Genomic DNA, 17,069 nt, shown 5'->3' on the forward strand with positions numbered 1-17,069 from the left:
GAGGCTGAGGAAGGATGGGCCCGAACCTAGGAGGTCGAGGCTGCAGTGAGCTGTGATTGCACCACTGCACTTTAGCCCGAGTGGCAGAGTCAGATCCTGTCTGAAAAAAAGAAAAGGAAAGAAAGAGAGAGAGAGAAAGGAAAAAAGAAAGAAAGAAATCAAGGGAAAGGAAGACAGAAAAAAATCAGAGGGCCTTTTAGTCGAGGTTTCTTTTTTCTTTTTTTTTTTGAGTCAGAGTCTTACTTGGTTACCCAGGCTGGAGTGCAGTGGCGCGATCCTGGCTCACTGCAACCTCGGCCTCCTGAGGTCAAGCAGTTCTCCTGCCTCAGCCTTCCAAGTAGCTGGCACTATAGGAGTGCGCCACCATGCCCGGCTAATTTTTGTATTTTTAGTAGAGATGGAGTTTCACCATGTTGGCCAGACTGGCCTCGAACTCCTGACCTGTCTTGGTCTCCCAAAGTGCTGGAATTGTAGGTGTGAGTCATTGCACCCGGTCTTAGTCAGGTTTCTAACAAGATTTCTAACTGTTGTAGACCGTAGATGATGGTTTTGCAACCAGGTTCTCTATTTGATAAGAAAAAGTCCAGTTGAATGCTTGTCAATATTTGACCCTATCAGCTGGCTTAAAAAGCACATGCACCACAGTCTGTTGGAATGACAGTTTCTCTTACTGAGAAGGCTTTTGAGGTATTTTGTTGTTACTGTTGTTCTTGCTTAAACATTCCCAACTGCTCCACTGTCCATCAGGAGTTAGTAGAACTCTGAGGGGCTCATAATCATTCTCTTTGTTAGACAGAGTCTAACCCAGGCTGGAGTGCAGTGGCATGATCTTGGCTCACTGCAGCCTCCACTTCCTTGGTTCTAGCGATTATCGTGCTTCAGCCTCCCAAGTAGCTGGGATTACAGGCACCTGCCACGACGTCCAGCTAAAGTTTGTATTTTTAGTAGAGATGGGGAACCATCCTGCCACCTGCCCTGAAGAGGCCGCAAAACGCAAAATTATATGGCCAGGAGGAGATTGGGAGAATCGAATCCTTGCACCTTAAGAAGAAACAATTCTGCTTTTAAGTAGAAGAGGACAGTGGGTAGCTGAGAATCCAAGGAGCATGAACCATGTAGGCTGCCAATTTGGAGGGTAGTTTTAGGCTTCTAGATATAGCTAATGCCTAGAATTTATAAAGAAATTTTATTATAAGTAACATGTACTCTCAATTTGGTTTGCTGATATGCAAATCATTCGAGTCTGAGATCTTCAGAGAAGGAATTGTAATCCCACAACAAACTTCATTTGCAGCCCTTAGAAATAAAAAAAAACAGCTTCATGTATTGTTAGGAAAATTGAGAGTATGCTACATAGCAATTTCCAAAGCCTGAAAAATGCTTAGCTGAAAATCTGATTTTATTTATTAATTTTTACATTTATTTATTTATTTATTTTTTGAGACAGAGTCTCACTCAGGCTGGAGTGCAATGATGTAATCTGGGCTCACTGCAACCTCCACTTCCTGGGTTCAAGCGATTCTCCCACCTCAGCCTCCAAAGTAGCTGGGACTACAGGCACACACCACAGTAGGCTAATTTTTGTATTTTTAGTGGAGACAGGGTTTCACTATGTTGGCCAGGTTGGTCTCAAACTCCTGACCTTGTGATCTGCCCACCTTGGCCTCCCAAAGTGGTGGGATTACAGGCATGAGCCACCATGCCTGGCCTAGTTAGTTTAGTTATTTTTTGAGAGGGAGACTCACTCTGTCACCCAGGCTGGAGTGCAGTGGTGCAATCACAGCTCACTACAGCTTTAAACACTGAGGCTCAAGCGATTTTCCTCAGCCTCTCCCATAGCTAGGACCACAGGTACACGCCACCGTATCTGGCTAATTTTTAAAAATGTTTTTGTAGAAACGGGGGGGGGGGGGGGTCTCACCCATGTTGCCCAGGATGGTCTCGAACTCCTGGGCTCAAGGTATCCTCCCACCTTGGCCTCCCAAAGTGCTGAGATTACAGGTGTGAGCCACCGTGTCCAGCCTGAAAACCTGAAAGCAGGTTTAAAATTTTCTTTTACTGTTTAAATTATAAATAACCTTTAGTATTACCACAACCTTTGCAAATCATTCTGATGGGGGCAACTAAAGTCATCCTCAATTGTGAGTCCCCAGCTCTAGCTACATCAGGGGAGTAAAGTTTACAAATTGAGAGCATGTAAGTAAAAGAACAAGTTTGGAATCAGACAGAATTGGGTTCAAATCACATTCTAACACTTTGAACCTGTGTAGAATCATTATCTACCTCATAAGGGTGAAGGCGACGAGATCACACATGTGCGGTGCTTAGTATTATGCCTTGTGCAATAGTAAATGCTCAAAGTGTGACCAACACATTAGACGGAAGAGTCATGCTTCCTTCGTGACATATACCATTAACATTTCCAAATGAAGCTCACCCCATTTGCTAGCCAAGCCTTCTTTATGGCAGATCTAACCTTCTGGGATTGAGAATGTTTCTAAGGTACCATGGCACCTGTGGCATCATAAAAGGTCAGTCCACTCATTGGTCCCAGTGCTTGTTTAAAAAGCTGGTCTTGGCCGGGCACAGTGGCTCATGCCTATAATCCCAACATTTTCGGAGGCCAAGGCAGGAGTTTGAGACCAGCCTAGGCAACATGGAAAAACCCGGTCTCTACTAAAAATACAAAAAATTAGCCCGGCATGGTGGCAGGTGCCTGTAATCCCAGCTACTCAAGAAGCTGAGGCAGGAGAACTGCTTGAACCTGGGAGGCAGAGGCTGCAGTGAGTTGAGATCACACCACTGCCCTCTAGCCTGGGTGACAGAGCAAGACTCCATTTAAAAAAAACAAACAAACTGGTCTTGTCTGGGCGTGGTGGCTCATGTTTATAATCCCAGCACTTGGAAGGCCACAGTGGGAGGATTAATTGAGCCTGGGAGGTTGAGGCGGCAGTGAGCCGTGATTGTGCCACTGCACTCTAGCCTGGGTGACAGATTGAGACACTGTCTCAAAAAAAAAAGTAAAAATAAATTAAAAAGCTAGTTTCTGCTGAACACAGTGGCTCATGCCTATAATCCCAGCACTTTGGGAGGCTGAGGTAGGAGGATCACTTGAGGTCAGGAGTTCTAAACTAGTCTGGCCAACATGGTGAAACCCCGTCTCTACCAAAAATACAAAAAGCAGCTGGGTGTGATGGCAGGTGCCTGTAATCCCAGCTACTTGGGAGGCTGAGGCAGGAGAATCGCTTGAACCCGGGAACCAGAGCTTGCAGTGAGCTGAGACCATGCCCTTGCACTCCAGCCTGAACGACAGAGCGAGACCCCCGTCTCAAAAAAAAAAAAAAAAAAAAAAAGCCAGCCTGGCTAGGCTGTGATGCAGTAACCGACACACACTACAACTGCAGCCGTTTAACACTAAAAGCTTGGTCTCTCCCTCCTCCAAAATCCACTTTGGGTTTGAGAATCCTTCAGGGAACCTGTCAAGCAGGGCTTTGGGGCATACTATTTCTTCTTTGTGGCTCCACCACCTGGAGACAAGGCCCCTTGCTGCTGCTCTGGAGGAGAAGAAGAGAGTAGATGCCACTTCCACCACATATACTCACAAGCTGGTGGCCAGAACTTGTTCCAGGAGCCCACTCAATGCCAGGGGCTGAGTAGGGGTGAGGAGTAGGGAGCAGGGAGGCTGGGATATCTGATGAGCGTTGAATGTCTCTGCCTCACCTACTAAATCAGAATCTCTGATGATGGGATCCAGGACTCTATTTTCTTTTCTTTTCTTTCTTTTTTTTTTTTTTTTTTGAGATGGAGTCTTGTTGCCCAGGCTGGAGTGCAATGGATAGATCTCGACTCACTGCAACCTCTGCCTTCCAAGTTCAAGCAATTCTCCTACCTCAGCCTCCTGAGTAGCTGGGATTACAGGTGCGTGCCACCACATCAAGCTAATTTTTGTATTTTTAATAGACATGGGGTTTCACCATGTTGGCCAGGCTGGTCTCGAACTCCTGACCTTGTGATCCACCCACCTCGGCCTCCCAAAGTGCTGGGATTACAGGCGTGAGCCACCACGCCCGGCCCAGGACTCCATTTCCAAACGACTCAGCTGATTATTATGCAAAGTTAGTTATTACAGTTGCTGTGATTATTACTGGAATTTTCCTTTATGGGATGAATAATTTGAAATCATGGAAATGAAAGAGCAGTTCTAGGCTGGGCCCAGTGGCTCATGCCTGTAATCCCCGCACTTTGGGAGGCTGAGGCAGGTGGATCACTTGAGGTCAGGAGTTCAAGACCAACCTGGACAACATGGTGAAACCCCCATCTCTACTAAAAATACAAAAATTAGCTGGGTGTGGTGGCAGGTGCCTGTAATCCCAGCTACTCGGGAGTCTGAGGCATGAGACTCGCTAGAACCCAGGAGGTGGAGGCTACGGTGAGCCAAGATCATGCCACTGGACTCCAGCCTGGGTGATAGAGCGAGACTCTGTCTCAAAGAAAAAAAAAAAGAGGAAAAAAGAGTAGTTCTCTGGATATAATAATTGAGAGTCTAAGCATCTAAAGCACTGGGCTCCTTCCTAGCTGTCACTGGCTTGTAGCTCTTAGATACAGACACCTCCCAAATCTGTGTTTCAGACTCTCCCTGACTTCAGACCTATACACACTTAGGGTCTCACAGGTGCTTCAAACTCGGTTTGTTCATCTCCACCAAACCTGTTCCCACATCCAGGGACAGCAATATCCACACTCCTAGGTGACTTCTAAGGCTTCCCGATTTCGGAGTCTTCCTTGTTTCTTTGTGACAGCATCGTGCTCTGTCACCCAGGCTGGAGTGCACTGGTGTGATCTCAGTTCACTGCAGCTTCTAACTCCCAGGCTCACACGATCCTCCTGCCTCAGCCTCTCGGGTAGCTAGAACTACAGATGCTTGACACCATGCCCAGCTAATTTTTTTTTTTTTTTTGTATTTTTTGTAGAGACAGGGTCTTGCCATGTTGCCTGGCCTGGTCTCGAACTCCTGGGCTCAAGCAGTCCACCCTCCTTGGCCTCCTAACGTGCTGGGATTACAGGTATGAGTCACCAAGCCCAGTCATCTCTTATTTCTTTTACTCCTCAAATCCAGGCAAGACATATTCCTATCTCTTTACCTTACACAGCATCTCTTCCCTTCTCTCTCCTTCCACTGCTGTCCCCTTAGTCCAGGGTCCTGTCATCAATCACCTTGTCCTCCTGCCTAGTCCAGCTTCTCCCTCTTCTTCCTCCCATGTTGCTGTCAGGATAATGAATTCTTTTGCACAGTAAACATCTCCACATCTTTTACATGACTCCTCTCACTGGGACACCTTTTCTGATCTGATTCTTTTTCCCTCCACTGCTCCCCAACATGCTAGTCTCACACACCTCTAATTTGCAACTCATGTGTATATATGTCTTTCCCTCTACTAGAATGCAAGCCCCATGAGGGCAGATGGCCCATTTGTCTCTCTCAACATGGTATCCTCAGAGTCTAACATAGCACTCAGTACACAGTATGTTTGAGAAAAGAAAGGAATGAGTTAGGACATTAACTCATATAATATTTTATAATACTCATATAATACCATAAATACTTTGTTGAATGAAAACATAAGTGAATAACTCAAATATTCCTTAAAGTATTTCACCAAATTCAGAATAATAAACTAATTAAAATGGACTACTCAGGCTGGGCATTCAGGCTGGGCATGGTGGCTCACATCTATAATCCCAGCACTTTGGGAGGCCAAGGCGGGTGAATACTTGAGGTCCGAAGTTCGAGACCAGCCTGGCCACCATAGTGAAACCAAAAATACAAAAAATTAGCCTGGTGTGGTGGTGCACACCTGTAATCCAAGCTACTTGGGAGGCTGAGGTAGGAGAATTGCTGGAACCCGGGAGGCAGAGGTTGCAGTGAGCTGAGATCATGCCACTGTCCTCCAGCCTGGGCAACAGAGCCAGACTCCATCTCAAAAAGATAACTAAAAATAAAATTGACTACTCATCTATATGAGTTTGGCCATTTTTCTTTTCTTTTTTTTTTTTCTTTTTCTCTTTTCTTTTCAGACTGACTTTCGCTCATTACCCAGGCTGGAGAGCAGTGGTATGATCTTGGCTCACTGCAACCCCCGCCTCCTGGGTTCAAGTGATTCCCCTACCTCAGCCTCCTGAGTAGATGGGACTACAGGCGTGTGCCATTATGCTCAGCTAATTTTTTTTTTTTTTTGTATTTTCAGTAGAGACAGGGTTTCACCATTTTGACCAGGATGGTCTTGAACTCCTAACCTCAGGTGATCTGCCTGCCTCAGCCTCCCAAAGTGCTGGGATTACAGGCATGAGCCACTGCACCCAGTCAGCCATTTTTCTTTAGAGGACTCGATAATGAAATCCGTCTTTACTGGAAGCCACGTTCTGCAGCTATGGTTGAAGACACAAATAAGAGATGAAGAGAATCATCATGTTCAGGGTACCTAGGTGCTGTTACTTTATAAGGAGTGCTCCATTGTAATTTGCAGAAAAACAATTTTGAATAAAATCAAAGGAATTAAAAATAAAATTGAATGAATGAAAAATAAACGGCTTGAGTGAACTCATCCCATAGTTCAGAAAGTGTAACAACAGAAAGTGGTATCATTTTTCTCAATTCACTACATATTCCATAAATATTTGTGGGAGTAAAATTGTAGTGTAGGTATTTGTTATAATCCTGAATATCTACAGCCATACTTATCCATACATAATAAAAAATTAGCCAGAATTTATTTCTAGGAATGTGTAAGCCATTTATTATATAGTATGTTTCCTATCTTAAATAATAATAAACTGTTATTACAAAGTATGAGGAATTTTAATCTATTTCCTCACCTCTAAATCTGTTCTTTCATATCTTGAAGGTAGGATTTAGGACCTCTACCTACTAAAGATTTCCCAAAAAATGATCCAAAAATTGGAGACCTTACTAAAGAGGGTAATGTTTTATTATGCAGATATAAAGAGATGAATAGAGGCCGATGAACCAGAAATAATGGCTGGGGGCAGTGGCTGACACCTTTAATCCCAGCACTTTGGGAGGCCCATGTAGGCTGAATGCTTGAGCTCAGGAGTTGGAGGCCAGCCTAGACAACATGGCAAAACTCTTCCTCTACAAAAAATACAAAAACTAGCTGGGCATGGTGGTGTGTGCCTGTAGTCCCAGCTACTCAGGAGGCTGAGGCAGGAGATTTTTTTTTAAAAATTAGGAATCGGCTGGTGTGGTGGCTCATGCCTGTAATCCCAGCACTTTGGGAGAACAAGGTGGGTGGATCACCTGAGGTCAGGAGTTCAAGACCAGCCTGGCCAACATGGTGAAACCTCATCTCTACTAAAAATACAAATATTAGCTGGGCATGGTGGCAGGTGACTGTAATCCCAGCTTCTTGGGACGCTGAGGCAGGAGAATTGCTTGAACCTGGGAGGCGGAGGTTGCTGTGAGCTGAGATCACACCACTGGGGTGACAAGAGTCACCAGGTGGAGTGACAAGAGTGAAACTCCATCTAAAAAAATAAAAAGAAATAGTAAATGGAAAATAACATTTCATTAACAATAATTTTTAGTAACACATGAAATACTTAGAAACTACAGATGAGCAAAAAAATACAATTCAAATCAGTCGTAATACCTCCAAATCAGATAAATACTAGCATTTTGGTCCTTTACACTATAAATAAGTGCACCTTAGGGAACAAAAAGTAAAGGTTTCGTATGTACATGATGCTTCAGAGAACCTGATTTTTTTCACTTTACCAGTGTACCAAGAGCATCCTTACCTGTCATTATTTTACTACAACATCAATGATATACGACAAATCCATTTAAATTATGTTGTTGTATATTCATGGATAAATGCTCTCTGATAACATTGTACCCCATCAAAAAATATTGAAGCCAGGTGCGGTGGCTCGCGCCCGTAATCCCAGCACTTTGGAAGGCCAAGGTGGGTGGATCATGAGGTCAGGAATTTGAGACCAGGTGGCCAATATAGTGAAACGCCATCTCTACTAAAAATCCAAAAATATTAGCCCAGGTGTGGTGGCACATGCTTCTAATTCCAGTTATTCAGGAGGCTTAGGCAGGAGAATCCCTTGAACCCAGGAGGTGGAGGTTGCAGTGAGCTGAGATCACGCCACTGCACTCCAGTCGGGGCAACAGAGCAAGACTGTCTCAAAAAAAAATTATCTAAAAACTGAAATTAACACATCTGTGAATTAAACATTTGTGGACATCCATCATTTTTCCTTAGGATAAATTATAAGAAGTGGGTGCTCACTTCAGCGGCACATATACTAAAATTGGAATGATACAGAGAAGATTAGCATGGCCTCTGCACAAGGAAGACACGCAAATTCACGAAACGTTCTGTATTTTTATCCACCTCTGGGTTGCTTTGCTGCTCATGATATGAGACAGACAGTTGCGGTGTGTGTCATCAAAGCAGAGGACAAGAAGGCTGCTGGAGCTGGCAAGGTCACCAAGTCTGCCCAGAAAGCACAGAAGGCTAAATGAATATTATCCCTAACAGCTGCCACCCTGGTCTTAATCAGTGGTGGAGGAAGAACGGTCTCAAAACTGTTTGTTTCAACTGACCGTTTAAGTTTAGTCGTAAAAGACTGGTTAATGATAACAATGCATCGTAGAACCTTCAGGAGGAAAGGAGAATGTTTTGTGGACCACTTTGGTTTTCTTTTGTGTGTGTAGCAGTTTTAAGTTATTAGTTTTTAAAATCAGTACTTTTTTCTGTTTTTTTTTTTCTTTATTGTACTTTAAGTTTTGGGGTACATGTGCAGATCTTGCAGGATTGTTGCATAGGTACACACATGCCAGGGTGGTTTGCTTTCTCCACCCCCCATCACCTACATCAGGCATTTCTCCCTATGTTATCCCTTCCCTAGCTCCCCACCCCACAAAAGACCCCAATGTGTGACGTTCCCCTCCTGGTGCCCATATGTTTTCATTGTTCAACACCTGCCTGTGAGTGATGAGGCCAAGAAACATGAAAAAATGCTCATCACTGGTCATCAGAGAAATGCAAATCAAAACTACATTGAGAAGCCATCTCACACCAGTTAGAACGGCGATCATCAAAAAATCTGGAGACAACAGATGCTGGAGAGGATGCTGGAGAGAGATGCTGGAGAAACAGGAACACCCTTACACGATTGATGGGAGTGCAAATCAGTTCAACCATTGTGGAAGACAGTGTGGCGATTCCCCAAGGACCCAAAACTATTTTCAACAAGTATCTGACGACTCTTCAGGAGGGAAGTTGACACCTTCCTTCATCATTGTTGGTTTGGCCATTTGACTTATCTTGGCTCAATTAAATGTGAATGGATAGTGTGAACATCACCACTGGCCATTAAGAAAACTTTTATCACCAGGCGAGGTGGCTCACGCCTGGAATCCTAGCACTTTGGGAGGCCAAGGTCGGTGCATCACCTGAGGTCAGGAGTTCAAGACCAGCCTGGCCATCATGGTGAAACCCCATCTTTAAAAAAATTAAAAAAAGAAAACTTTTATCAATGGAGCCACATCCAGGGTTGGGATGTAATTCACAAAAAGTAATTTGGTTCTCTGAGGACAAAACTCGAAGGGTTCAAATTTGGAAATATTCCTTGTCATTAAGTTTTGAAATCTTTAGCTCTAGACAATTGCAATTCCTCCATGTTCTCTTCCTTGGTCACCTTGAAAACAGTGTTTCCTCTCCCTCCTTGCAATTCAGTTCTCTGTATCCGGAGTGCAACAATCTCAACATTTTCTGCAATAAGGCAAACATCAATGCAACTTGATTATGATATCATCAGAGGTCCAGTTTCAAGTTCAACATGGTTAGGGAGGCCTCAGGAAACTTAGTCTTGGCAGAAGAGGAAGCAACACACCTTCTCCAAAAAGCAACAGGAAACGAAAATCAGTACTTTTTAATGGAAACAACTTGACCAAAAATTTGTCACAGAATTTTGAGACCCATTAAAAACATTTAATGAGAAAAAAAAATTCTAAGTAGAATTGCTGGGTCATGGCGAATCAAGATTTTTAAAACTTTTAATATACATAGTTTAATGTATAACATTGATTAGCTCCATAAACATTTAATTAGCTCCAGAAATATTGTATCAATTTATACTTTAATATTTATGATCCCAGGGCTGGGCATGGTGGGTCATACCTATAATCCCAGCACTTTGGGAGGCCAAGGCAGTGGATAACTTGAGATCAGGAGTTCAAGACCAGCCTGGCCAACATGGTAAAACCCTGTTTCTACTAAAAATACAAAAATTAGCTGGGCATGGTGGTGTACACCTGTAATCCCAGCTACTCAGGAGGTTGAGGCACGAGAACCTGGGAGGTGGAGGTTGCAGTGAGCCGAGATCATGCTACTTCATTCCAGCCTGGGTAACAGAGTGAGACTCCAACTAAAAAAAAAAAAGTCCTTCCTGTTTTCTTTTTGTTAAATTATTGAACCCATTTATACCAGAGGTCGCAATGTTTTGAATTACGGACATGTGTGAAAAATCAGACCTTGAGCAGTAGGATATAAATAATTCCCACATGGTTAGCATTCCAATAATGAAACACTAGGCATAAGTGGGCCTTTGTCTTCTTATTTATTTACTTATTTATTTTGAAATAGAGCCTCTGCCCATGCTGGAGTACAGTGACACAATCTCTGCTCACTGCTGCCTCAACCTTCTGGGCCCAGGCAATCTTTCCATCTCAACCTCCTGAATAGCTGGGATCACAGGTGCATGCCACCACACCCAGCTAATTTTTTAATTATTTGTAGATACAGGGTCTCACTATGTTGTCCAGGCTGGTTTTGAACTCCTGGGCTCAAGAGATCCTTCTGCCTCAGCCTCCCAATATGTTGGGATTATGGGAGTGAGCCATAGTTCCCAGCCTTCTAATTTATGTATTAGAATTCTTCATATATATGTATATAGGATGTTACACAGATCTATGGCATATATTCTGCAAATATATTCTCACAGATTGTTCTGTATCATAAGTTTTTGCTTATGTTGGAATTCATTGTCATGTGAAAGTTTTTGCAATTTCCTTTTAGTCAAAACAGCTTATTTTGTTTTACTGTTTCTGCTTTTGGTGTCATGCTTAGAAAAGTCAAGGCCATCCCTAGAATACATAAATATTCACCAAAATTTTCTTCTAGAACATTCTAGTTTTATTTCATACATTTAAATCTTTAATCTGAAATTAATGTCAATGTATGATGTAAAACAGAAATCAAACTTTTTTTTTTTTCTAAACACAAGCTGGCAAATTGTCTCAATTTATATCATCAGGTAGAGACTTGGAAGAGGTTAATTTCCATTGAAGCAAACTAAGATTCCAACATGTGCTGTGTCCTCCTTCAAAGCCCAGAATCTTAGCTTTCTGCTTTCTAGAGCATGATCTGTGCTCCTGGACATCCAGGGAGAGGTGTCAGCAGTTCCTCCTAAGACACCTCTGCTTTTACCACGGTTCCTGACTTTCTTCGATCCCTAACTGAATGGATACTGGCAGCAGTCATTGTCGTGGTGCCCACTCAGTCTCCAGCCCCTGGTCAGCTCCCTCATCAGAAGCTTGCAAGACTAGTCAGAGCAGAACAGAGAGATCCAGGGCAGCACAGGTTGGTGGAGTAATGGAGGCAGAAGGGATGCCATAGATATTTCCCAAAACAAATCGAATACATATGCCTAGGATACCACTTCTGTGAACCTAACCTAAAGAAATATTTTCCCATATGGACAAAGATAGAATAAAACTGTTCACTGCACCATTATTGTTAACAGCAAAACACATCAATGAAAAATCGGCTATATAATGATACATCTGTATTATGGAATACTTTGCAGTGATTGAAAAGAATAAAAGGGAGAGAAGAAGGAAAGAGGAAGAGAAACTACAAAAATATATGAAAAGAAAAACCAAGTCATAGACTAGTATGTACAATATAAACTTGTAAAAAAATTATAAACATGTAACCATATATACATATATATTCATAAACATATGTGTATGTATATACATACACATCCATATTCATATATATTCAAAAATATACAAGTATTTCAGAAAAGATATTGAAAAGATGCAAACCCCACTAAGAAAAGTGGATGGGGTTGATAGGGGAGTGCTAGAAAGAAAGATGGCAGAGACTCTTTTTTTTTTTTCTTTTTTATATCTTACCCTAAATACTTCTATATTTAAAAAAAATTTTTTTTTTGAGATGGAGTCTCACCCTGTCACACAGGCTGGACTGTAGTGGTGTGATCTCAGCTCCACTGCAACCTCTGCCTCCCGGGTTCAAGCAATTCTCCTGCCTCAGACTCCTGAATAGCTAGGATTACAGGCACCATGCCTGGCTAAGTTTTTTATTTTTAGTAAAGATAGGTTTTCACCATGATGGCCAGGCTGGTCTTGAACTCCTGACCTCAGGTGACCCATCCACCTCAGCCTCCCAAAGTGCTGAAATTACAAGTGTGAGCCACTGCACCCTAAAAATCTTTCACAATAAAACATTTCAGGAAATGGGTAATTTCTTTTCCTTTTCTTCTTCTTTTTTTTTTTTAGACAAGTCTGCGCCCAGGCTGGAGAGCAGTGGTGCAATCACTGCAACCTCCACCTCTGGGGATCAAGCGATTCTCCCAGCTCAGCTTCCCAAGAAGCTAGGGTACATGCATGCACCACCATATCCTGTTAATTTTTTGGTATTTTTTTTTTGTAGACATTGGGTTTCATCATGTTGGCCAGGCTGGTTTCAAACTCCTGACCTCAAGTGATCCGCCTGGCCCGGCTTCCCAAAGTGCTGGAATTACAGGTGTGAGCCACCATGCCCAGCCATAATTTCTTAAAGGACAAAAATTAAAAAGAAAGGTTTTCATGGAAACCCTACGGCTATATACACTAGGAAGAACTGGAGTGTTCCTGAGTTGGTCACCAGCTATGGCTCGGTCTTTCATTATCAGTAGCATCAGTGAGCCCAAACCTGGGGCAAAAAACTGGATGTAGAAAATGCAGAACAAAATACATTAGAACAGGAAAACACTAGAGAATGCCCATATTAAGGATTAATTTAATCTAGAATTCAAAAAACAAAGGAGTCATTCATCTTGTTGTGAATATATTATTCACATATAATGCATGTGAATTCAACATATATGATTTAGCAGCTAGTATATGCCAGACATGGTTGTCACAAGATGAACCGTCTCCCAGATGGAGAAGACTCAATGGCCTTTGTTCTGGGTTGAACCTGGACTATGCCATGCATGAAATAATCATATAACTTTCTTCCCACTGCCTCAGAAGAAAGAAGAGCAGCCTGGGCAACCTAGTGAGACCTCATCTCTACAAAAAACAAACAATAAATTACCCAGGTGTGGGGGTGCACACCTGTGGTTCCAGCTACTAAGGTGCTGGGGAGCAGGAGGACCCTCAAGCCCAAGAGGTCGAGACTGCAGTGAGCCATGATTGCATCACTGCACTCTGGCCTGGGGGAGAGAACAGGACCCTGTCTAAAAAAAAAAAAAAAAAAAAACAACAACAAAAGAAGAAGAAGAAGAAGAGGTATGCCTTGAAGCCACTGAAAATTACAAAGGGTTTTTTTTTTTTTTTTAAATGGGAATGATCAACTATTTTGCCACTTTGGCAGGTCTCATGATTTACTAATCAGATTAGTCTTCATCTGTTTGGGCTGTTGTAACACAATACCATAGACTTGGTAGCTTACAAACAACTGAAGTTCATTTCCCACAGTTCTGGAGGCGGAGAAGTCCAAGATCAAAGTGTCAGCATGTTCTGTGTCTAGTGAGGGCTTGTTTCCTGGTTCATAGACAGCTGTCTTCTGGTTGTGTTCTCACATAGCAGAAGGGGTGAAGGACCCTTCCAGGGTCTCTAATGCCATCATGACCTAATTCCTGTCCAAGGACCCACCTCCTAATACCATCATATTGGGGGTTAGGATTTCAACCCTTGAATTTTGAGGGGACACAAACACTAAGTCTACAGCAATTACCAGAACTGACTTACTAAAGATTTGACCTTTGGATCCTCCTATATTCGTAGCAGCTGCCAGATGACACTCTTAACAAATAGGGAAGTAAGGAGCACCTGTCCCAGCCTGCAGCATCAACCTAGTTCTAAGGCCCATTTGAGGCAGTAGGAGTGGGGATCTCCTGTCTCACACTGGAAGCCTGCTCTGCTTTGTCACACTGGCAAGCCAGGAGGGAAAGACAGTGAGCACATTGATCCCCTACCTGTCAAGTGCCGGAAGGAGAGCACTCAAGTGATCCTGCTTCTCAGATGCTGACTCTGTTGAGGGCAGAAGCACACAGGAGGTGGGAGGGAAGCAGAGAAGCAGTGCATCTTGAGGAAAACACTGTCATCACCATCATTTACAAATCCTCTCCTTGCAAATTTATTTCCCACCTCCTTTGTCTCCTTAACTCCACTCAAACTTTCTCAGGGAATGTGTCCTGGACCCCCTGTCTGGGTCCAGGTGGTTAGACACACACAGCGTTCTGTTTCTCCTTCATCACATTTACCACAGTTACGACTTGACATTGCTTTAAACAGTTATTTGACTAATACCAGAATCTCTCATGAGAGTACCAACAGCAGGAGCGGTGCCTTTCTTTAGCTCATCTTGGCATTCCTGTGCCTAGCCTAGTGCATGACACATATTGGAGCTCTATAAATAGGTGCTGAATAAATAAATGAGAGAAAGCAGTAGGAGAAGGCATCTTGGATATGAGACTGGAGGCCAAGACCTTAAAAGAAGGCAGGATAAAAGAGAGCTTCACCTGAAATAATTTCCAGAAGGGCCCTAGAATACATTTGCTGCCAGATGATTCTATCATTCCATAACTAGAAAACTTTGAAATGCACATACTCCTGAGAGAGGTAAGACATTAACCTAAATTTGCATTTGCATATTAATAACACTTCCTTTCCAGAAAGAAAGCTTGCAGAGAGGTTACGCTGTGGAGAATACTAAATCAATACCCTGGGCTAGGTATGGCGGCTCACCCCTGTAATCCCAGCACTCTGGGAGACTGAGGCAGGTGAATCACCTGAGGTCAGGAGTTCGAGACGAGCCTGACCAACATGGAGAAACCCCGTCTCTACTAAAAATACAAAAAATTAGCTGGGTGTGGTAGAGGGTGCCTGTAATCCCAGCTACTTGGGAGGCTGAGGCAGGAGAATTGCTTGAACCCGGGAGGCAGAGGTTCAGTGAGCCGAGATCATGCCACCACACTCCAGCCTGGGCAACAAGAGTGAAACTCAATTTCAATAATAATAATACATAAATAAATAAATAAATAAATACCCTGAACATCTGAAGGTGGAAGCTGTGGCTTGATGACCATGGAGGAGGAAAAGACCATGGTGAATGGTATCAAAAACACCCTTTCTTATGTCATAGTTTTGCTAAGGGTCAGCTTCCTGTTGGTCGGAAATGAACCACAGTTCACCCTGGTCAACAAGACCCCTTTACAGGGAATTCTAGTGCAGTGCTGCATGGACACTGGACAGGCACTGGGCAGCCAAGAAGCCACTTCCTCCTTCAACCAAATGCATGCTAAGGGGTGGTGGAAGATGTGCAGCTGGTATCCACCCAAAAGGAAGAATCATGCCCTTGAGTTGTCATCACAAGGCTCTTCTGCTGTAATTAAAATGGAATAATCTTCTCCATCAACCAACCTCCAGATCCTACAAGGTATTGCCACCAAACATAGCTAGCTATTGAAGAATAGTCATCTTTTGTGGGAAGATCAAACCCTAGAACCCAATAAAAGAAATGAATTTTACATCCTATTAAAAAGGACTTCCTAGGCTGGGCACAGTGGCTCACACCTGTAATCCCAGCACTCTGGGAGGCCAAGGCTGGTAGATCACCTGAGGTCAGGAGTTTGAGACCAACCTGACCAATATAGAGAAATCTTGTCTCTACAAAAAATACAAAATTAGTCGGGCATGGTGGTACATGCCTGTAATCCCAGCTACTAGGGAGGCTGAGGAGGAGAAATGCTTGAACTCAGGAGGCAGACGTAGGGAGAGCTGAGATCGCACCATTGACATTCAGCCCCTGGACAAGAGCAAGACTCCATGTCATAAATAAACGAACAGAACAGAACAGAACAGAACAGAACAGAACAGAACAGAACAGAATAGAATAGAATAGAATAGAATAGAATAGAATAGAATAATAGAATAAAAGGACTTCCTGGCCAGGCACAGTGGCTCATGCCTGTAGTCCCAGCATTTTGGGAGGCAGAGGCAGAAGGATACCTTGAGCCAACGAGTTTGAGACCAGCCTGGGCAACATGGTGAAATGCTGTCTCTACAAAAAAAACCACGAAAATTAACTGGGCATTATGGCGTGTGTCTGTGATCCCAGCTACTCCAGAGGCGGAGGTGGAGGGATCACCTGAGCCCCCGGAGGTCAAGGCTGCAGTGAGCCATGATTGTGCCACTGCCCTCCAGCCCAGGTGACACAGGTAAGACCCTGACTCAAAAAAAAAATTTATTTATTTTTTTACAAAGAACTTGTTGAAGATTGTACAAAAAGAAAAGAAACTCAAAATGGGTAATTGCTTTATTAAGCTACAGGTGTTTGATTTTTTTTCTCTCTGTCTCCTATCAGGATGCCTTTAAGGCACCAAGGTGGGAAAATATTTTTCTGCACAGCCCCAACTCAGGATATATTTTCATTAACAATGACTGGATACCCTAAATATGCCTGCTATTCATACCCTCTGAAATTGTTAAGGTTAACTGCAATAAAAGATAATTTGAATTTTACTAAAATTTAGATTCTTAGATACTTAGATTCTAAGTACATCTGGATTTTTATTAATAATTAAAAAATTCTATGGAATACCAAGAGTGTTTCTCAATTTATGCTGAGTGTTCACAGAAATAGGATCTACGCAAGATAAAATGGGGCCAAAAAAAAAAAGAAGAAGGATCTAGTTTGCTTCTTTTCTAGTCAGCTTCTTCCCTATTCCATTATTAAGCAATT

At 43.0% G+C, this 17,069-nt stretch overlaps 1 non-coding gene across 1 annotated transcript; it reads left to right on the forward strand.

Moving 5' to 3' along the window:
- The first annotated feature begins 8,307 nt into the window (after positions 1 to 8,307).
- Positions 8,308 to 8,414, forward strand: LOC118145241 (U6 spliceosomal RNA). Its single transcript, XR_004730369.3, has one exon. It is a non-coding gene; the product is annotated as a U6 spliceosomal RNA (small nuclear RNA).
- The last annotated feature ends 8,655 nt before the right edge of the window (positions 8,415 to 17,069 follow it).

This window comes from Callithrix jacchus, chromosome 8 (assembly GCF_049354715.1).
Source record: "Callithrix jacchus isolate 240 chromosome 8, calJac240_pri, whole genome shotgun sequence".
Classification (NCBI taxonomy): Eukaryota; Metazoa; Chordata; class Mammalia; order Primates; family Cebidae; genus Callithrix; species Callithrix jacchus.